Here is a 20,008-nt window from a genome sequence, read left to right on the forward strand (position 1 = left end):
AGTTTGATCTATATTTCGATCTATAGTCTAGCCTATAACCTATTCTATATCTTAGTAGCCTGGTCTTCAGTACGATCGGTAGTTTGTTATATAGTCTTTAGCCTTTAACCTGGTTTATAGTCTGATCTTCAGTCGGATTTGGTCAGATCTTTAGTGTAGTCTATAATCTGGTATAAGTTTTAGTATATAGTCTAGTCTATAGTCTGACCTACAGTCTGATCGTTTGTTAAATATATAGACTATAGTCTGGGTTATGGTATGATCTATTCTTAAATCTATAGACTAATCTGTAGTATAGACTGGTCTATTATTTTAGTCTGCTTGGTACTTTGGCCTATAATTCGATCAATAGTCCGATCAATTGCTTAATCTGTAGTTTGATCTATATTTCGATCTGCAGTCTAGCCTGGTTTACAGACCGATCGATAGTTTGCTATTTAGTCTGATATAAACTTGGACATATAGTCTACTTTAAAGCCCGTTTTAGCCTGCTTTATAGTGTGATCTATAGTGTAGTCTATAATCTGATATAAGTTTTAGTATATAGTCTAGTCTATAGTCTGTCCTACAGTCGGATCGTTTGTTAAATATATAGACTGATCTATAGTCTGAACTATTCTTGTAATCTGATCTTTACTCTGGCTTACATCAAGAGTATGTTCTATTGCCTGATCTATAGTCTATATCTTGGTAGCCTGGTCATCAATCCGATATATAGTCATATATATAGTCTGATATAAACTGGTTTGTAGTCTATAGTTTGATTTATATTGTGATCTGCAATCTAGCCTATAACCTAGTTTAGATTTTGGTAGCCTAGTCTTAGTCCGATAGATATATACTCTGGTATAATGTCTGACATAAAGCCTGTCTATAAGCTGATTTGTCATCTGGTCTAATCTTTAATCCGGCTCAGTCTGATCTTAATCTGGTAAAAGTTCTTGTATATCGTATACTCTCAATAGTCTTATCTATAGTTTGACCTTCAGTCTAGTCTATAGTCTGGTTTATAGCCAAGTCTTTAAATGGATTTTTAGTCTGGTCTATGAACTAGTCTACAACCTGTCAGTCTATAACCTGATCTTAAGTCAAGCCTACAGTCTGATCTCTTGTATGATATAGCATTCTATAGTATGATGTAGTAGCCTGGTCTATAGTTTCTTTGTAATCAGATCTATAATCTAGTCTATAACATATCTTCTAGTCTGGTATTCAATCTGATCTATAAACTGTTACATAGTCTGTAATTAGTCTAGTCTATAGTACCAACTATAGTCTAGTTTTTAGTGCCAACTATAGTCAAATCTATAGTCCCGATTATAGTCTAGTCTATAGTCCCTACTAAGGCCTTTTCTATGGTTAACATGTGTAATCGTAAATATACTTAAAATTTAAATAACATTATAAGAGTTTGAAGAATATTCGCGATAATTCTGTTCATTCAATGTTTCTTGTTTTCCGAAGGGGGTTAAATTTCTATTGAAATTTTTCTACAACATTTAATTTAAAACGAATTCAATTTGAATTTCAATTATATGCCTAATTTTAAATATACTTTTTTGCAATATGCAAATATTTTTTAGGTGCTATGAAACACAAAAAATTATTAAATTTTACCCAACTGATCCCTTAGCAATATGAATTTTTTCACAATCCTTTTTCTTTTAAATAAATATTTTTCTTTTATCTAAAAAAAGTTAATCAATTCCAATCAATAGAGTATTGTTTTTTTCGATTTTTTTAATATTTGCAATAATTTTAAGCTAAAGATAAAGGTGAAGACCTTTGATTACAACAATAAACCCTTTTGAACTTCTTAAAGTAGAAAAATAATATAAAGTCTAGGAAAAGAAATAAAAAGAAAACAATACGCAGATGTCACCAGTCAGCGAACAACCTCTTTTTTGCAATTACATGCTCGCAAAATTTTATTCGTTTGCCTTCAATACAAAATCATTCAATTCAATTAAAAAAAATTGTAACCCCCGTTTGACGTCGTCTATTGTCGCCAAGATTGCAATGAATAAATAAATAAAAGAAAATTGATGTGATCGCAAAAACTCAATGATTTAGAAAACCTCTGATATACATCATCAAAGGGATACACAACCCTTTTTTTTTGTCACCGTTGTTTAATTAAATTTAGTGCTTTGCGCAAAAAACACACACACAAACACACTTACACAACATAGAAATTGAAATAATTTTACAAATAACGGAAATGTCAAAAATCAAAGATCAAAAAATAGAAAGGTCGCAATTTTCTTTTTGCACAATTTTTGGAACAATATCGTTAATGTGCTCTAGAAACAAATCTATGACAGAGGTTAAGAAGGCTGCAGCGCAAAAACGCAGGTGCTACACAATTGCCGACATTTCACCCTTTTCCTAAGATGACAATTTGTTTGTCAAAGGATTTTGTTTTTTTTTTTAAGGAAATTGTAATGAAATTGTGCAATTGTTTTTAATTATTTGTGTATTGTTAAAATGCAAAAATATTTTTATCTTTCCTTCTTTTTTGGGTTTCTTTTTTCGAATAATTTTCCCAGGAGTTTTTAATTTGCAAAAATTTGTTTTCCATTTTGTTAACGAAAAAAAAGAATAAAATTTTTTTTTAAAGAAAATTTAAATAAAATAAAGGCTAGTCTTAAGTCTAGTCAAAATGCTTGCCTAAAATCTAGTCTATAGTATAGTCTGTAGTCTTGTATTAAGTCTACTCTAGTTCATGGTATAGAGTATATGGTCTAGTCTATTGTCTGGTCTATAGTCTAGTCTATAGTGTAGTCTATGGTCTAGTCTATAGTCTAGTCCATAGTCTAGTCTATAGTTTAGTCTATAGTGTAGTCTATGGTCTAGTCTATAGTCTAGTCCATAGTCTAGTCTATAGTTTAGTCTTTAGTCTTGTTTAAAGTCTTATCTATAGTCTTGTTTATAGTCTAATCTATAGTCTAGTCTATATTCTAATCTATAGTCTAGCCTATAGTCTAGTCTATAGTCTAGTCTATAGTCTAGTCTATAGTCTAGTCTATAGTCTAGTCTATAGTCTAGTCTATAGTCTAGTCTATAGTCTAGTCTATAGTCTAGTCTATAGTCTAGTCTATAGTCTAGTCTATAGTCTAGTCTATAGTCTTGTCTATAGTTTAGTCTATAGTCTATTCTATAGTCTAATCTATAGTCTAGTCTATAGTTATTCTCTTTTTTCATAATTTTCCCAGGAGTTTTTAAATTGCAATTCGATATCCCTTTTTAAAAAAAGAATAAAAATCCTTTTTGTTAACAACAAAAAAATTAAACAAAATCGCAAACAATATGCAAAATTATTAAAAGAATAGAAAGTAAAAAGATTAAACTTTATATTGCCTTTTGTTTTAAGTTAAACGCACAATAGAGTATTTAAATAAATTTAAACCAAGTTTAACAAAACTGTCCTTTAGCAATTTCAAACGCAGCAAGAACAACAACAACTATTAATCCCTGATTAAACTACCACTAATTTATTATTTGTGGTTAGTGGTGCATGCCCATTTTTGTTGTTTGTGTAGTTGTTGTACACTGACCAGTATTTTGCATATATTCTAGCAAATCCCTTGAAAACTTCCCAACCATCAGTTCAGTGCGTTCGTTTTCTTTGAGCACTTAACAAAATCAATTGTAATCTTTAGATTATAATGATTTCAATTATATTTTCCTACAGCTGTAAAGGGAAGTATATAAAATAAATACACTTGGCTGGGTTAAGAGACAAAAAGGGGAATTTCCTATTTTCCAAACAGAGATCCTCAGGTGATTGTCACTGAAACTACACAAGCTTAAGTGACAGTTTGCCTTAGCATTCTCCTTAAGCAGCAGTACAGTTTGTCTGTCTATCCTACCTGTCTACCTGTTAATTTTAATATTTGTGTATTTTCCCAGATTGTTTGGAAAATCCCAAAACAAATGAAAACATTGTTGAGTCAGTGTTGCTAATAACAATAGAGAGTAAAAACAACAAGTCATAATGGAATTTAGTTAAAAACGATTTTAAATTTTATTGATCTCCTCTTCAGTTACAGCTTTTACAAAAGAATCTCATGCATATAGTCACTCATAGATAAATAGGAGAGATAAAAGGGGACAAAAACTCTAAACAACAATAAAAATTATAATAATAATTTTTGCTTTTTTTCTTTCTTTCTTTGTTTGTTTTATATCTACACACTATGATTTTCTTGATTTTTCTTTATTATTGTTGTTGCCGTTTTTAAGGCGACACTCTGTCTGGCAATACCAACCAGTTTTTTTTTGTTGATTCTCAGGCTTTATCACTCATCTCTACTAACTCTCCTTTAAATTAAAAAACATTATAAGTGTGTGTGTGTAGGTGTTGTTGTTATTATTTATACACTCCTACTATTAAAATAATACTTTTTTTATACAACCTGCCTAACATTGACCATAAAAATGTAACTCTTGTGTTTGTCGATAAAAAAGAAAAATAAAACATGTGCTTTAAGTTTTGTTGGACGAAGAATTTATTAAAAATTATTAATTTTAACAAATATAGTGATTAATAATAGAATATTGAATTAATAAATTGTGCAAAATGTAAGAAATTAAGAGTGCTTATGAAAAGTGAAAGAATTTTTAAAGAGAAATATGGGAAGTGTAAATTTCATGAAAATTATTCACCAAAAGTTCTAAGGGAAGAACTCATCATGGTCCAGAGGAATATGATCAGCAGATATGCTAGCGGAGTGGCAATGTACAAGGTAATTGTTAAGAATATTCTATTATAGATAGATAGATAGATAGATAGATAGATAGATAGATAGATAGATAGATAGATAGATAGATAGATAGATAGATAGATAGGTAGATTGATAGATAGGTAGATAGATAGATAGATAGATAGATAGATAGATAGATAGATAGATAGATAGATAGATAGATAGATAGATAGATAGATATATAGATATATAGATATATAGATATATAGATATATAGATAGATAGATAGATAGATAGATAGATAGATAGATAGATAGATAGATAGATAGATAGATAGATAGATAGATAGATAGATAGATAGATAGATAGATAGATAGATAGATAGATTAATAGATAGACAGTTGGATCTATAGATAGATAGATAGATAGATAGATAGATAGATAGATAGATAGATAGATAGATAGATAGATAGATAAATCGATAGATAGATAAATAAACATGCATATTTTAATACAAATTCTAAAAGATTTTACGCCTGTATGTGTTTCGAACTAAAGCAATCTAACACGTGATTTCTAACAATCAGTTAAAATTTTTGTAGAATATATATATTTTTTTATTTATTTTGACAAACCTATAAATTTTAAGCAATTTAATACAAATTAAATTGTATTTTTATTTATTTAACGAATTTTTCATTTTCGCACTCGCTCATATAAAGCTTAAAAATACGGAGTCTTTTGAAAATTAAAATAAATAAAAAAATTTACTTGTTATTGTTGTTGCTAAATATGGAGAACTGATGTTACGACATAATTATGCATTTGTTGTACAAGAAATTGCAATTTTATGCAAATTTGTAAATATTTACGTGTGAATGAATGAGTGAGTGAATGATACAAAATAAACAAATAAAACACCCACGTGTTAAAATAAGAGATGAAAATATTTTTTTTTTCAAAGTAAAAAGAACTTAAGAAACTAAAACCCACGCCTAACTCAAAACGAATAGAGCGGCAACAGTGGCGGGAATTAATTTGTATGCAAACGCAAGATTCAGATATTACAAAGAGATCTATTAAAAATAGTTTACCATTATACACTATTATATCACTAGTTGTGGAACATCTACTGGTATAAAAATAATGATTTAGCAAAATTGCAATAGAATTAATAGAAATGCTGGCAGACAGACAAACAAAAGATGTCACCGTATGATGATCATTTAAATGATCTTACAAGAGCAAGAAAGTTAATTAAAATACGATTACATTTATTTACGCCATGTAACGCTCAAGAAGGCATGTTTTTTCTTGTCCGTCCGTCTTCTTCTTCCACAAATCCTAAATAAACATGCATGCAACCAAATAAATAGTTTTAACAAACAAAAAAAATCTAAAAAATTAAATAAATGAAAAAGATACTCCTCTTGTAAGTGACTTCAATCAAAATGATAGATGAGTTTTTTTTTTTGTTGTCATGCTTGTAGATTGTGCAATTTTATTTGACAAAAAACCTCAATGTAATGCCACAATGTGACAGATGCAAATATTGCGCGTTGTATTGCCCATAATCAAACAATAAAAGTGTCAACTTTAAGTCACCCTAAAAAAAAACAAGAAACTAAAACTTCTGAGACAAACACTTATGTCTTACATACGTAACTAATCAAAATAAAGTGTAGAGTAGAGGATCTTGCAATAATATTTATTTAACATATTAATGCAAAAAGGCAACATGACAAAAATTGCAAAAGATTACAAAAAAGTAATAGAAATTTGCAATCATGAATAAATAATCAATATTGTTGTTTTGTAAAGGTTTTGCAAGAAGGCAAAAAATTGTAAAACCTATTTTTGTTTTTGTTATTGGAGGTTTTTCTGTTTCTTTCTCTTAAGATGTTCTGCCTGACCTTTTGAACTTTTTGCATTATGATTTGCATATGATTGATTTGCTAAGGATAACGCATAAATTTGCATGCTGGTAATTTAATATTTATTTTTGATTTAAGATTAGCTAGATATTATAACGGAATTCCCAGCATATGTAACAGTTATTCATTGCGCTTTATTCAAAATGGAGTTTTTCAAATCTATGAAGAGGCCCCTTCGATCAAAAACCGTTATAATCGTTTTGCTCTGCAGCAGTCCTTTTACATGAAGGACTTCATTTTCAAGCCAAAAGGATGTTTAAAAGGGAACAATTATACATAAATTAAATGGGAAAGTAGTTGGAAACCTGGAGAAAGATATAGTGCCAACAAAGGCTCTTGAGTTTTGGCAGATCTTTACTCACATGATCGTACAAACCGCGGCTGACCAATAAACTTAAGATTTTGGCAGTTTGTTAATGTGTAAGACACAGATAAAGATTTTTAAAACTCTTTGATTTGGCCAATGCTTGAAGGTCAGAGAAGAATTTGGTACAAAGTTGATATCATTCAGAATATCGCTCTTATGGCTCGTCTTTGTTCCAAAGACTCTATAAGCTTAATATTATTCTAAGAAAGATAAAGGAAAGCTCGATATTCTCAATTGATACAAGAAAGTTCTAGGACAGGAAATTGTAGTAACTACTAATTGTTGGCGTTTCGAAAGAGCTGTAAATACTTTGGAATCTAGAATCTCTGTGAATGAGTTTCTGAAGTTATTTAAACTTAAAAACCGAAATGTTTATACGAAGCTTAGTTAGGTCGAAGTGAAGTTAGGTCAATCTTGCAATGACAGAATAGGTAAGCAAGATATGCTAAAAAGTTCATGGATATTGAATTGCTATACAAATGGATCAACACTAAACAAGAGAGCACTTTTTTCATAGAAAAGACTAACTCTCAGATTTTCAATATCTTCCAGATCATTGCGATCATATAAGAAGTCCAGAACTCTGCTAGAAAGTTCATTGACAGGGAATTGCTATACTGATGGATCAACCCTTAACTAGAGAGCACTTTTTTATAGAAATGACTGACTCTATTAGCAGACGGCTTTCAGATCATTGCAATCTTATACGAAGCCCAGAAATCTGCTTAATGGTCTTTCATTCTAAACGGAATTCCAACGTTAACTGCGATCTGCATGAGATATTTAAGAGTCTCCAAGAATCACTCAAATGTAAGATCCCCTGAGGATCTTGTTTTTCTTAAAAACTATCTAGATCATAATAACAAATGTTACTTTAAGCAGCTACGATTTAAAGATTATGCTTCTCTAGGACTTTCGAAGGTTTTTACAAAAACCTCTAACTACTAACTTAGCTGTCGATACCTCCAAAGTTTGAGTATTGTTCAGGTTAGTGTAAAATAAAGATAAGATCGTTAACTTATAGAATCTGGAACCAACTGTTAGAGATCTTGTCAAAGCAAAGTTTTAAATGGCTTTCTAAGCTTCAGGGAAATAAAGCCACTAAAATGGAGGTGAGACTTTCGATCGAGATTTTAAGAATCTCCAAGAATCTTTAAATTATGAACTTCTGTTTTTTAACATGGAGGTAGAAGCAATATCGTTTTAAGTCAAATGTATGATCTTGAGGATCTTCATCTTCAAGAATCACTTTTTCAAAATCACTTCTGTTTTTAACATGGTGGTAGAAGCAAGATCGTTTTTAGTCAAATGTATGATCTTGAGATTCTTCATCTTCAAGAAGATGTGATCACGAGATCGTCTCTTTCGAATATGGAAATAAGAGCAAGACCGTTTTATTAACTTTACGGATATCATATAAATTTTAATGATCTTGAGGATCTTTATGAAAATAAGATCTGTAGCGTATTGGTTTCTTAATAGAGTTTAATAATAGTCGTAGGATTACTGATGGAGCCGGGTCAAAAATTCAGAGTAATCTAATAGTAGTTGAACTTTCGATCAGGCCAAATGATGTTAGAATTCGCAATTAGAGCAAATTTCAATCAGGTGGTAAAGAACACAGCTAATTGTAAATTTATTGTGCTTTTCGAATCGGTTGAAATTCCTAAATATATAACATAATTTATGACAGTATTTAGTGCAATTTTTACAATAATATTTTCTGCATATTTTATGTGTAATATTTATTTTCCCTCGACATTATTAAAGTTACACCAATAGCCCAGTTAAGAAAAAAGCTACAGAGCAACTACTGCATTAAACTAAAGCCTTAAAACGATCGATCGTTTGTTTAGTTTGGCACTTGAATTAGTTGTATAAGAGTGGAATGAAGCTAAAGTGTTTTTATAGCCGATCAACGACTGACTGACCATGCGCAGAGTTTAGACACTGCCAGACAATAATACAAAGTTAAAGAGCAGCTACACATCACACTCCAAACTATGGCAGGCAAAATATCCAAGAATAATGAAAAAGAACACATTGATTGGATTAACAATTATTCATTCATATACTTATGTATGTATGGTACGGTGTTTGACGGGAATATTTAAATATATCGCCATACACTTATGTAGACTCTTGTAAAAGAAAAGAACTCATTGTTGAGCATCTCATTAGGCTCCATTCTATAGTCAAGCAAAGAAACTGTAAGCCTGGTTAGAATCGGTCAGTTTTCATTTCTTGTAGTGTCATTGTGTGACTCCACTGATCTCGTTTTTTTATTGTTATTATTAGTATAGCAGTCAAGTTTTAGTTTTTTTCTTATGGTTTATTAAACAGAGAGTTAAGAATAAGAAGAAAAAAGAACTGTATTTGTCTTGATTTTGATGTCTCTTTTGTTTGTGGCCATTGTGTGGCAAGTATTTGTTGTAGCAGCGACCATTATCTGACGATACCTCATACCAAACAATATTTTAATAATAATAAAATAATAAAAAACGAAAACCAACCATCATGAAACTATTAAAAGCACCCTCAAGTTTTTTTTTTCTTTCTTTTCATATCGTTTCTGAATGCATGTAAATAATTGGTAATCCATTGAATTAGGAGATCAATTCTTTATTTTCTTAAGAAAAACATAAATGTCTGGTTCGTACCAGACTCAGTGGAACCTCGTATGTCTAGTTATAATTGACATTTATTTATGTAGTTGTTGTTGTTTTATAAAAGTGTGGGTTTCTTTTTCTACTTCCCTGTAGTTTAGAATGTTTGCTCCACGTATCACTGTCAATTGTCAAAGTTTGCCTGTCACGGCACACTTTGTTTAAATGCTTAGGTTCATACTCTTTTGGCTCACTGTTCTCTTTATGACATTTATGTCGATCAATTTATTTCAAAAAAAATGTTTATGTAAGTTATAGCTATTGTTGTTAAAAGTTTTGAATTAAAAACTTGAAATTTTATTTTGAATCTTTGATTAAATTAAGAGAAAAAACAGAGAGTTACGTAAAGTTGTATGTAGTTTAAAGAATCTGTGTTAATTCTAACGGAAAACCTATGTAAAGAGCTAGATTTTAAACATCACGCAGTGATCTTGTTAAAAGCTTTATACATGGATTTTTTTGTCTAGATATTACCGATTCCAAGAAACCTTTCCCTAGATCATTCCAATGACAATCAGTCTTTAATATCAACGTATTTACTAAAACCGATATGGGAACTAGATTCTAGATGAAGTATAATCGTGTGGGGATGCTGTCATATTTTGCTAATTGTGGTCAAACTAAACTTTATACAGATCCACTTAGTTGAGAATATTGTTAAAAGATCACTGAGCTATCAACCTAGTCTTTAGGGTCGACCGGTTTGGGAACCTTTTTGAGAATTTAGGGTTCCATTTACTACAAAATTTCCTTCACTAATATTTGCCACCAAGATAATAGGGTCTAAGTATCTGTAATAGGCAATAGACTTCACAATACGATCAAAACCGGAAACATAGCGTCGAATCAATTTGACTTCTGTTGAAGAATGAAATTTGCCGACCAATTTATAAGTTATCGGTCGTTCTCTGACGAAATTGGAAAGCAAATCTATGTTCATATTTCACTAGTTGCTATATCGAAAATTATCGTCAATTGGATGATTAAAGGATGAAACATACATTGCTTATTATTACCATCTGGTATGACCTTTCACAGAAAGAACTGATAGGACAAGAAAATTCCCAATATCTCTTACATAATGACCCACATATGTTGAGATTTCAATGTGTAAATTAACGCCATTAAGGTGAAGTAAGAGCAAAAAATTTTCATCAATCAAGGCTTCTAACTCCAGGGTAATAAGATCGATCGATATGTCTTCATAGTGAGAGCAAAAGTTTTTCGTCTTATAGCTTTCGCTAAACTCACGTTGTTTATCATTACCATCTGGTATGATCGTTCAGAGAAAGATCAATTCCGAATGTATTGAAAGAGTTCCTTACTGAAAGTAGGCGTCATTGTCTCTTACATAATGACCTAAATATGCTGAGATTACGATGTGTAAATTTGCGCCATTAAGGTGTAGTGAGAGCAAAAGATTATCATCGATCAAGGCTTCTAAGTCCAGAGTAATAAGATCGATATGTTTACATATCAGTGTGTAGTGAGAGCAAAAGGTTTGTATCGATCAAGGCTTCTAACTCTAGAGTAATATGATCATAATGTCTGCTCTATTACATTCACTCTTCCGAGCCCATAAAATTTGAAATTTGCCAAACTTATAACAAAATAACAACTTCTACAGTTGCTGCTTAGACAATGATCTTTATTTGTCTCTTACGACATGAACTATCTCAAACAAATCAATTGTCATGATCTGTAAAGTCTCAAAACAGATATCAATTTTATTACAAAACCCGTTAGAATTTTAAGGCGACTTTTTTTAAGATAAATTTCATTTCCTTGTCAATGAGATGTTCATTAACTTGAGCTGCTTTCAAGTATAAGTTAGATCGTTTCGCAGTGATCAATAGCAGTGGTTGTAATAATGGATCAAATAGTTTATAAAGCCTTTGCATCTAATCGGGATTCAATCTCCGGTTATAAACTTTCGACTTCTTCGCGACTCTTTCCAAATACCACCTCTTTTCTCACAACCCTGTCACATTGTTCCTCATTACGATCACTTTTTCGAGTTCGTTATTATTTCGATTTTTTTTCTTTTTTTTTTCTAAAAATTACTTTTAAGTCAATTTTGTGTAAACAATGTGGCAAGTGCCACTTAAATAGTTATTCTTTCTCTCTTATCTGCTCGTTTGTTATACATATATATAATTTTGTGTATTTAACTATAGAAAAGTGACATTGGAAACTTATATAAATAGTTACAATACCTAAACAGATGTATGTCAAAATGACACACCTTTACCCAAAAAAAAAAAAAAACAAAAACCCAACCCAATTGTTAGTTGTTACAAAAATACTGCTGGTGTTTTACGTAGTTGGGGGAAGAAGGGTTATTATATTGTTGAAAACTTTGTAAATTGTAATGGGTTTTAGATAAAGACCCCACATGCAGTTGGGTTATACTAGGAGAGACAGACAAAGAGGAAGGCAAAAAGCTTTTAATAGGAAAACTAGAGTAATAGGTAGTCATTAGTTCTGGAGATAAGGTAATAGAAACGGAACTAGTTCTATTGCTGGTTATTGGGAGATAGTGTACAGTTGTTTTTTTATTTTATATCGTTAATATAGAACTTGCATTATGACAGATGCTAAAGGGATATCAAATGATTATCTTTATTTCTTTGCTAAGATCGAGTTCGATTCCCTTCTGCGCTCCTCTTTTCAGAATTTAGGAGAGTTTCTGAGTTGTCAAGAGTTTTTCAAGTACGAATCACATATTTCCGCATTAGAAACTAGTTAATTTCTCTTCCTTTTGCAAAGTCAAGGAGAGTCACTGAGTCACTTTTTCAAGTAGGAATAAAAATGTTTTGCGGTATGAACGAGTTCTTTTTTTCTTCCTTTGTAGTAATAAGAAGAGCCTCAGAGTGCTGCGATCGCTTAGCTGTTAGTAGTAGCTTTTCAACTTTGAATCAGATTGTTTCGCGGTACGAAAGAGTTCGTTCTTTTCTCTCTTTATATTGATAAGAAGAGTAGACAAAAACTTTTCAAATATGGATCAGATTGTTGTGATACGATCGTGTTCTTTCCTTTGCAGTGGCAAAGAGAGTCGCTGAGTTGAGAGTTGGACTTTCTACTATGAGTCAGATTTAGTTCTTTTAACCTCCCTTTGTAGTAATAAGAAGAGTCGCAGAGCGGACAATATATTTTCAAATATGAACCAGATTGTTGCGTGGTACTATCGATTTATTTTCTCTTTCCTTTGCAGTGGCAAAGAGAGTCGCTAAGTTGACAGTAGGTTTTCTGGTGTAAGTCAGATTGTTGCTCTGTGCGATCGAGTTCTTTGATCGTTCCTTTGCAGAAGCAAGGAAATTTGATGAGTCGACAATAATTTATCGCGTACCGCGGTAAGAACGTGTTCTCATCTCTTTGCAAAAGAAGGAAATGTCTTTGAGTTGATAATACTTTTTCAGGAAGGAATCCGATTGTTGCGCAGTTTTCTTTTCTCTTTCCAGAGGCAAGAAAGTAAAATTGTTTCGCAGTCAGTGTCATGAAGAGTCACTAAGTTAACAATAGTTTTTCGAGAGTCAGTCTTATTGATCGGGGCATATAGATTTTTGTTATAATGAACGGTTCCAACTGTTTCTCATGCAACAGTTCTACACTTGTTATAAGTCTTATTACCCAGCCTTCGAAAGGTTTTTTTATTGAAGCAGCTCCACTGTTAACGTTGTTTTTTGTAGGGATATAAATGTCTGTATGTTGTATTTTGTGTCTGGGGATTTGATCCATTATTTCGCATAGACAAACTATTTTTACTGTTTGTTTTCATTTCTATAACTAAATATTCATCGGCAGTTTAATTTAAACTATTTCCCTCCCTCTGACTTCAATTAAATACCTTTTACATTTAACTAATATACTATTCGACTTGATAGCTTTTTATTTAGGCCACTGAACTTTATAATTAAAATAAATACTTAAAGAAAAGAAACTTAACAATAAATTAAAATAAAAAAAGTTTCCAAACATTAATACGCATTGAATACCTGATTACCACAACATAAAGTATTGTTCACACTATTGTAAGCTCCAACACAACAAAAAGGATGTGTGGTGTTGTGTATATGTGAAAAAAAGCTTACACGTACTATTTGTCTTCCGCAATCAATGCTCATTTTCGACTGTCAGTAGTTGTCAGTGTAATACAATGCCTATCACAACAATCAAAAAACGCGTTCGTTCACTAATTCAATTAAGCACTTTTGCCCATAATCGAATCTGAATCCCCCAAACGTGTCCAATTTGATTTTAATTAAGCCAGAGCGCGCACATTTACATGCTTTAAAGCTCAATAACAATGGACGAATGCAGGAACCTACAACCAAACATCCAGCAATAATAACTGCAGCAGAAAAAAAACAAGCAAAAGGATCTAAAAATTTATTTTTATAAATACTGGTGCCATTTACTAAATATAAATCTCTCTCTTTGGTTGGTTGGCCGGAGTGATTTTTTGTTGTGTTGCAGTTGCAGCCTCGGTTTCCCCATTTATTGTATGAGGTTTAATGTTGTTGCCTTGGTTGAATGGTCCTCATGTGTTGACTGCTGGTTGTGTTGTTGTATTATTGTCGCCTTTTATGGTTGAAAACAACATGTAACAAGGTGCTAAATCATTGCCTTGATATTAACCCCAAAAAATGGCACACTTAATCAATTCATACAAGTACTACGTACGTATCTAACCGGGTATTCAACTTGCAAAAAATAAAGTGATTTTTTTTTATAACATATTTCTCTTTCCTTGAGATTTTATTGAACATATTTGCCTATAAAAAAAGAGAATTCCTTCTACCACTGCTGCAGAGTTGTGTCCAATATTTTATGACCATTTTTTTGTTTGAACTGGTTGGTTAGTTGTTCTTTAAAACTTTGTTTGTTACAACTAACAATATAAATAGTTTGTGGCAATCATGTTACAATTGTGTCATAATAAACTACTCATTTGTAGTTTGTTATAATTCTCCAATGGTCGATAGTGTTTGGTCCTTCGATCCACATAAAGAGATACATTGCAACATGGAAATATAACTCCTATTTTGAAAAGCAATCACAAATTTTATTCCTAGTTCAGTCCAAGTTCTAGTTTAGTTCTAGTTCAGTTGTAGTCCAGTTCTAGTGCTGGTTTTGTTCAATTCTAGTTCAGTTGTAGTTCAGTTCTAGTTCCGTTCCAGTTCCGTTCTAGTTCAGTTCTAGTTCAGTTCTAGTTCATTTTTAGTTCAATTTTAGTTTAGATCTTGTTCAGTTCTAGTTCAGTTCTAGTTCAGTTCCAGTTCATTTTTAGTTCAATTCTAGTTTAGTTCTAGTTCATTTTTAGTTCAATTTTAGTTTAGTTCTAGTTCAGTTCTAGTTTAGTTCAGTTCTAGTTAAGTTCTAGTTCAGTTCTAGTACTAGTTCAGTTCTAGTTCAGTTCTAGTTCAGTTCTAGTTCAGTTCTAGTTCAGTTCTAGTTCTGTTCTAGTTCTGTTCTAGTTCTGTTCTAGTTCAGTTCTAGTTAAGTTCTAGTTCAGTTCTAGTTCAGTTCTAGTTCAGTTCTAGTTCAGTTCTAGTTCAGTTCTAGTTCAGTTCTAGTTCAGTTCTAGTTCAGTTCTAGTTCAGTTCTAGTTCAGTTCTAGTTCAGTTCTAGTTCAGTTCTAGTTCAATTCTAGTTCAGTTCTAGTTCAGTTCTAGTTCAGTTCTAGTTCAGTTCTAGTTCAGTTCTAGTTCAGTTCTAGTTCAGTTCAGTTCAGTTCTAGTTCAGTTCTAGTTCTGTTCTAGTTCTGTTCTAATTCAGTTCTAGTTCTGTTCTAGTTCAGTTCTAGTTCAGTTCTAGTTCAGTTCAGTTCTAGTTTAGTTCAGTTATAGTTCAGTTCTAGTTCCAGTTCCGTTCTAGTTCAGTTCTAGTTCTAGTGCAGTTCAAGTTCAGTTCTCAGTGATCACAGATTTTTATCCTTTTGACCTTAGTGTAAAAAGCTTTAAAGTTTTTGCAAAAAAAATGCTTATTTAGGATGATCACAGCTTATCCTTTTTTGTTTTGAGAAGTTTTTTTTTAACTTATTTAAAAAAAAGTTGCTGTGAATAATATTTGTACAACTAAAGGAGACATAGTTCAATAGAGAGTAAATGAAGAATTTTTCATGCGACTTTGTCGTCATGTAAAATTTATGACACCAGCGACAATAGCAACAACAACAAGACAACAACAGCAATAATAATAACAGCAGACATAACAGACTGAATGGCAACAAAAGGACCATACAAGTGTGTACCTTTTTTAGTCGATTTCTTGTTCTTTTTTATTTTTATTAATTTTTCACCATTTTCTGTTTTTTTTTTGACATGAAACTCGCGTATCAGTATTTGGACTCTGGTGGGTATGTGGACAACAACTATTTGTTGTTGCTGCTGGTAGGGCTGTGGTAACATTTTACGGCTTAATGCTTTATTTAGACTTGGCATGAAAAGTGCACATGAATCATGTTCACTTCTTTTTTTCTGTCGTTTTTTGTAAGGACCCATAATGGTTGGTGACAAAAAAATATAAAAATGTGGTAGTTATGCTCTAGATAGGCCAATAACAACAACAACGTTGTTTTATATAAACTAACAAGTAAAGTGAAAAATAACAAAAATAATATAAATTGTAATAAACATTTATAGTATTTCCCAGGTACTTTTTGTAAAAAGGTACTTTAAGTTAAAATATTTTTTGCAATCATTTCTAATGACTTAATCTGTTAAGTTTTTAAACAATTGGAATATTAATTACTTTAACCGCACAACCACCTCTCTAAAATTGTCATCAAACGGTTAACAACAACTTAAACTGTAGACCCCCAAAATTGACCAAGTCATGCGCCTAAAACACAAGTACCAACATAAAAACCGTTTGTTCAAAAGTGCACAAAATTGGGTCAAATGAAAACAATACCGCTAAAAAGAGAGATATTTTATTTGTTTTTTATCATTATTAACGGCCAGTATTTGTAAGCTTTGTTTCGGTTTATAAAAACAACAAAAAACTATCAATCGATCGATAAATTGATCAAACCAACAAGCGAATAATAGTGAAAAAAAGGTAGTAAAGGTGCGACACATTCATAACTTTTTCAATTCAACACAATCAATCATGTATAAAGAAACTATTTTTTTATTGTTATTATTATTGTTCACTTTTGTGATCGTCACTCGTATAAATAACAATAGCAACAAATGGCAAAAAAAAAAAATAGAAATATTTTGGACTTTTTTTTTGTGTGACATTTTAAGTAGCTAAGGGGGCTTTTGTTAAAGAGACAAATAAAAAATTTATTTACCACATTGAAACGGACACAGTAGAATGGCCCTACTGCGACTCTACTGCCAGATTTAATTGTTTCGTCGTTCAACTCTTCAATAACAAGACAAACATCAATCAAATTCCAATCAATGAAAATAATTGCAATAATTACGTAAAATATACATTTCTATTCAAACACAAAAAGAGTTTGATTTAAAAAGTTAATGAAAACGAAATTTAAAAAGTTAAACTAAAATAGGGTCTGCTGGACAGTTTCTGTTTAAATAGAAAAGTTAAAATGGCTGCAGTTTGAAAGGTTCCAAATTAAAACTGAACTAGAACTGATGTAGAACTGAACTAGAACAGAACTAGAACTGAATTAGAAATGAACTAGTACTGAACTAGAACTGAACTAGAACTGAACTAGAACTGAACTAGAACTGAACTAGAACTGAACTAGAACTGAACTAGAACTGAACTAGAACTGAGCTAGAACTGAACTAGAACTGAACTAGAACTGAACTAGAACTAAACTAGAACTGAACTAGAACTGAACTAGAACTGAACTAGAACTGAACTAGAACTGAACTAGAACTAAACTAGAACTAAACTAGAACTGAACTAGAACTGTACTAGAGCTGAACTAGAACTAAACTGGTACTAACCTAGAACTGCACTAAAACTGTACTGGAACTGAACTAGAACCGATTTAGAAATGAACTAGAACTGAACTAGAACTGAACTTAAACTGAACTAGAACTAAACTGGAAATATAACTGTACTAGAACTGAACTATAACTAAACTAGAACTGAGCTAAAATCTAGAAATAAACTGAATATTTTGTTTTTTTTTTCATTTGTTGAGCGGAAGGGCTATCCTTTTATAGGATAATATGTATTTAAATTAAGCAAACATCAAAGTTATAAAACTATTCAAAACTATTTTACTCTTCTTAAAGGAAAATTGAAAAAACAAACAAGTTCTCTAAATTGATAAAAATCCGTTACATTTAAATGATCTTAGATGAAACGTCCTCTTTTGCAAAACGACAACCGGTTTACTTTCAAAAAAGATCACCTAGATCACACCAATTAAAAACAGGCCACATAAGGATGTGTCACAAGATTTGAAAGATCTTCAGCCGTAGAAGGGTTTGTTATTTAAAGAGGTCAAATCATGTAGGGCAAACTCTCAACTTTTTAATGTTATTTTAAGTGAAGTTAATAAAATCTCAAACACAATCATTTCAAATGATCATGAACTTCATAAAAAAATACAAAACAAAAAAAGATGAACAACTTGGTACATAATTACTTTTGACAGATTCTTGCACAAATGTGATGTTTGATAGACAATCTTATGACCAGGTCCATTTGAATGAAAAAAGAAAAGAAAAACAAATCTTTAAGAGCAAACAGACAGATGTAAAGATCTAAAAAGCATCAATAACCCTTATTGCAGTAAAAGGGTCAAACTTTTTCTTAAACACTCATTGAGGATGTTGTTGTTTAAGAAACCCTTGTTTGTCTTTTTTTTCATTTGTGTCCTTTTACTTTGGTTTTCACTAAAAAGTTTGTTTGATGTCTTTGTGCTAGAAAACTTGTCCAGTAGTTTCTTTATATCAATCAACTACATACGATTGTTTGCCACATATTCATGCAACATTGAATTGTAGAAACGAATGACACTTGATTGAATTCATATGATTTTCAAAAGATAATAAAAATAAACTTTCTCACACTAATAATAAAATTTCGGAAGAAAAAGTGAAAATACCAGTTGATGCTTTTAAAAATATGTATTTATTTTCAAATACTGTGACCTTTTGAGCCGAAATATTCACACCCCGATTACTAAGCTTAAGTTGTCGATTTTAAAATAAAGTTTTGTAGTAAAGTTTAGGTTTAATGTCAAAAATTCTTAACATAAAAGACTAATGCTCCAATTAAATGAGTCTTTTTCTTTTAATAAAATAAATTTATTAGTCATTGTTAAATATAATGACAATTTGATTTATACGTTTTAATTAATCATTTTTCTTCGACTGCGGGTTTTTTTTACAGTAACGTTTTTTTTTCAAAAAGAAAAAGTGTTATTAAAATTATGAAAGAAATAACTGTCATTTTTAAAGTTAAAGCTTACACTTCAAAATGACACTAGTTTTTTGAAGACAGTTTAAATACTTAAATTTAGTTAGAGTATAAATAAAATACACTGAAAAAAATACTATTTACACTTATTTTATAATATTTTCCTTTCAGTTCTAGTTTAGTCCTAGTTCAATTCGAGTCCAGTTCTAGTTCAGTTCTAGTTTATTTCTAGTTCAGTTCTAGTTTATTTCTAGTTCAGTTCTAGTTTAGTTCTTGTTTAGTTCTAGTTTAGTTCTAGTGTAGTTCTAGTTAATTTCTAGTTAAGTTCTAGTTCACTTCTAGTTCAGTTCTAGTTTATTTTAGTTCAGTTCCAATTTAGTTCTAAATCGGTTCTAGTTCAGTTCTAGTTTAGTTCTAGTTCAGTTCTAGTTCAGTTCTAGTTCAGTTCTAGTTCAGTTCTAGTTCAGTTCTAGTTCAGTTCTAGTTCAGTTCTAGTTCAGTTCTAGTTCAGTTCTAGTTCAGTTCTAGTTCAGTTCTAGTTCAGTTTTAGTTCAGTTTTAGTCCAGTTCTAGTTTAGTTCTAGTTTAGTTTTAGTTTAGTTCTAGTTCAGTCCTAGTTCAGTTCTAGTTTAGTTCTAGTTTAGTTCTAGTTTAGTTCTAGTTTAGTTCTAGTTCAGTCCTAGTTCAGTTCTAGTTCAGTTCTAGTTTAGTTCTAGTTTAGTTCTAGTTTAGTTCTATTTTAGTTCTAGTTTAGTTCTAGTTCAGTCCTAGTTCAGTTCTAGTTCAGTTCTAGTTTAGTTCTAGTTTAGTTCTAGTTCAGTTCTAGTTTAGTTCTAGTTCAGTTCTAGTTCAGTTTTAGTTCAGTTCTAGTTCAGTTCTAGTTCAGTTCTAGTTCAGTTCTAGTTCAGTTTTAGTCCAGTTCTAGTTCAGTTCTAGTTTAGTTCTAGCTTAGTTTTAGTTTAGTTCTAGTTCAGTTCTAGTT

At 31.1% G+C, this 20,008-nt stretch overlaps 1 long non-coding RNA gene across 2 annotated transcripts in view; it reads left to right on the top strand.

Annotated features, from left to right (window-relative positions):
* The window catches only part of LOC124420112, an 86,100-nt gene that overhangs the window by 39,195 nt on the left and 26,897 nt on the right, over positions 1-20,008 (top strand). Inside the window, exon 1 of one of the 2 annotated variants that reach the window (XR_006941041.1) lies at positions 4,255-4,748. The exons of the other annotated variant lie outside the window; for it this stretch is intronic. This is a non-coding gene — a long non-coding RNA (uncharacterized LOC124420112). Of the gene's footprint in view, positions 1-4,254; positions 4,749-20,008 lie in introns of those variants that run through there. 2 annotated transcript variants of the gene reach the window in all.

Source organism: Lucilia cuprina, chromosome 5 (genome assembly GCF_022045245.1).
Source record: "Lucilia cuprina isolate Lc7/37 chromosome 5, ASM2204524v1, whole genome shotgun sequence".
NCBI lineage: Eukaryota > Metazoa > Arthropoda > Insecta > Diptera > Calliphoridae > Lucilia > Lucilia cuprina.